Source organism: Antechinus flavipes, chromosome 1 (assembly GCF_016432865.1).
Source record: "Antechinus flavipes isolate AdamAnt ecotype Samford, QLD, Australia chromosome 1, AdamAnt_v2, whole genome shotgun sequence".
In the NCBI taxonomy this organism is placed as follows: domain Eukaryota; kingdom Metazoa; phylum Chordata; class Mammalia; order Dasyuromorphia; family Dasyuridae; genus Antechinus; species Antechinus flavipes.
Genome location: NC_067398.1, coordinates 543,555,253 through 543,559,112, shown reverse-complemented (window position 1 = coordinate 543,559,112; position 3,860 = coordinate 543,555,253). Strand labels below are relative to the sequence as shown.

Sequence of the window (3,860 nt, the reverse complement as noted above, 5' to 3'; positions counted from 1 at the left end):
AATTACAGATTGAGTACAATAGACAATAGATAGATAGATAGATAGATAGATAGATAGATAGATAGATAGATGAATAGATTAGATTGGATAGATAGTATAAAATAAATTAATGCATAAATAAGCAAATAAGTAAACAAATGAATAATTAAATAAATAAAAAGAATTATATGATATCTTTTTTAAATGTTTCCTAATTAATTGATGTAGGACAGGGACCCAATCATCTTGAGACCTTAGTAGTAATAGGAAATAGCTTTACAAAGGGAAAAGATGCAGAAAGGTAATAAAATAGATTTCTTCTTTAGGAAAGATGACCTTTTATATGGAGTATCCTAGGCCATCTACTATCCTTTAGTAGTAAAAATGATCTTAGCTTTGGTGTTTTATTGTTGAATCTATTGTTTTCGTTTCCTGTAAGAGCCACAAGTGTCTGAAAGAGCAGTATTTCTTACTGGTAGTTTTCCTTTTCTTCATAAGACTATTTTCTTCTATAGGATATAAAATGCTCTTTTCTTGAAGACAGATGGACAGAGCCTACAGGACTCTACTTACTGGAGAGAAACCAGCTTTGAAAACTTTTTGACAACCAGCATGGTAGCCAGTCTGTTCCTATTGAAATGAGCTCATTATAATTTTTTTTTTTTTGCTGACTTCTAATCAATTCTTTAATCATTTCTCAAGAGTGTATTTCAATTAAAATAATAAACTTTCCAAGGTGCAGAGAGTGAGAAAATACATTTTCAGCAATGTTTTTTCCAGACTATGAACTATCTGGAACAATAACATAGAAAATTGATGGGTGTATAAAAATGGGAATACAAGACAAAACTTCTTACTCCCAATTTTACTTTTGTAGGTCTCTTTTCGGGTTCTATTATTTTTTACCCTCCTGAACTAGTAGCAGGAGTTCTTAATTTGGCACCTATGACAGTCTGTGTGTGTGTGTGTGTGTGTGTGTGTGTGTGTGTATGTGTAGAGATATTGATAGATATGTAGATATAGATTTATGTGTATGTTTAGATATGTATATATGTATGTGGTTTTGTGTATATATGTGGGAGGGGGTATGTATATGTATTGATGTATATATCCATGTGTGTATTTCAATCCAATTGATTTCCTTTATAATCCTATATAATTTAAGCAATATTTTGAAGTGTCAAACTGTTTTTCAGTGTATGTATATAGAGAGATATTACTATATATATATATATGAATGGATTTATATGTGTATGTTTAGATATGTATATATGGGTGTGTGTATATATACCGGTATGAAGGTATATCTGTATGTATATATATTTATGTATATGTATGTGTATATTTCAATCTAATTGGTTTCCTTGATAACACTATATATTTTAAGCAATATTCTGAAATATCAAACTGCCAGTGGGGTCCACAATATTAAAAAAAAAAAACAACTAAGATCCTCTGTCTTAGAGGAAATATACTATATTGAATCACACAATAACAATAATGAAAATGATGATGATGATGATGATGATGATAATGGTTCATATTTATATAACACTTTAAGGTCTTCAAGTCAGTCTTCAAGTCCATCTTCTTTGAAACTATGAAACTCAGAGGGGAAAAGGGATTTGCCCAGGTTTACATAGCTAATTAGAGTTTGATGTAGGATTCAAATCCAGGTCTTTGCAATGCTAGGCCATCATATAATTGAACAAATTGAAGCCCAGGAAAAGTTGTTGGCTTATGTAGCATTTTATAAATCAACCAGAATTCTATTAAGAAAGACTTCTGCTATCATCAGAACAACTGATGCTCTTAAGGACATAGTCTGTACGTGAGTCAAGAAGTACTTATTCAACACTTTCTAGGGACCAGATAAGACTGCTAGGTAACTCAGTAGATAGAACACTGGGGGGAGAGTCAGAAGGACCTGAGTTCAAATATGGTATCAGATTCTTAGCAGCTCTGTGACCCTGTTTATTTTAATCCACTGGAAAAGTCAGACTACTCTAGTATTGGTTTGCTATGGTACACGGAGTTATAAAAAGTCAGACATGACTGAATAACAACATGGGTCTGGTACTATGATAAGTACTGGGGATACACAGAAAGGCAAAAATGCTGTCCCTGTTCCCAAAGGAGCTCACATTTTGATGAAAGAGAAAACATGCAAACAGCTACAGAAAAAGATTTTTACAAAGTACAATGAAGGTAATCTCAGAAGGAAGACGCTAGCAGTGAGAGAGGGAGGGCAGCCAGAAAAGCCTCTTGTTATCCTCATTTTGCTGATGAATAAACAGGCTCAGGGGAGACAAGTGATTTGTTAAAATTTGGACTGAGACCAGCTGATGGTAGTTTGGCTTTGTCCACTGCTGGACCACCAGCCCTTCCCATTGGTTTAAGGGTCTCCAAGCCCCACAGTCTACTCCAGGACTTCCTTGCCAGATGTCAAGGCAGGGATCATAGTGTAAATCTGTTCTCAATAATAGGGGACTTGTGACTGAGAATCATACACCTGTCAAAAACCTTGTGGCAGTGAGTGGGAAAACAGTAGCATTTGAATAGCAAAAAACAACCACCATTGCAACAAAAACTATGCCTTAAAAACATATTTCCAGCAACAATTGCTTTGAGGGACTTCAGAAAGTATATGAACATGACAATGTGGGACTAAAATGCAAAATGAAATTTGGAATCTACTTAGCACCAAAGGCAGAGACTGGGACATGCCCCATACTTTACTGGTTGTCTGATTTAACTGCAAACTTGCAGAACAAAATTTTATCATCAATGATGCAGCAGAACATGACATCATTGTCATTTGCATCTGACACCTGTCCATATGGTTGCAATATTAAAGGAGAAGATGACCTTTGTGATTTTGGTCTGGTCTTTCTGTAAATGCCACTGAAGAACCTTGGAAAACCAACTATAGGATGTATATATGTATTTATATAATAATATGTAGTAATATATGTATATAATAGATGAGATGCCCAAGATGATAAATGCCAATTTTCCAGCCAACCCAGAGAAGATGGCTATTTGGAATCATTCTATGGGAAGCCATAGAGCTCTGATTTGTGCTTTGAAGAGTTCAAGAAAATAGAAACCTGTCTGCATTCTCTCCAATCTGCAATCCAGTTTTCTGTCACTGAGAGGGGAAAGCCTTACCTGGAAAATTTAGGATCAGATCAAAGTAAGTAGGAAGTATATGCTGCTATTCATCTTGTGAAGTTTTATTCACCATCTCAAATGAATGTATTAATTGATCAAGGCAAGGATAACCAGATCCTTAAAGATGGGTTATTACTTCCTGACAAGTTAGCCTATGCAGAACAGAAAATTCCAATTCTTTTTAGATTACAAGAAAGATATAATCATAACATCTACTTCATTGCAACTTTTGTTAACCTCAGACAGCATGAAAAATACCTGAATGCATAAAACTTCATAATTGCATGTGCATAATCTCGCAATTGCAGAAATTACCACATAAACAGAAATTTTGAGAAACTTTTGAAAAAATAAAATTCTACATTAAAAATAACTGGCTGAATATTCACTTCCAATTTTTATCAAAAGCTGACAAACTTTTGAACAAATGTATAAAATCAAGCTATCTGTTTCTTCTTTTTTCCCCCTATAAGTAATCGGACTTAGTGTTAGACACCTAGCTGTGTGACACTGGGCAAATCACTTAACCCTATTTGCCTCAGTTTCCTTATCTATAAAAAAGAGTGGGAAGGCAAATGATGAGCTACTCCAGGACAAACACCTCGAATTGGATCATGAAGAGTCAGATATGACTGGAAAAACTGAACAATCTGTATAGAAAACATGTTATCATTTACAATCAGTTTGAAATTGTTGTTAAATTAAAT

At 34.1% G+C, this 3,860-nt stretch overlaps 1 pseudogene; it reads left to right on the top strand.

The window, feature by feature from the left end:
* Positions 1-2,571: 2,571 nt before the first annotated feature.
* Positions 2,572-3,462, top strand: LOC127564680 (S-formylglutathione hydrolase-like; annotated as a pseudogene).
* Positions 3,463-3,860: the final 398 nt, after the last annotated feature.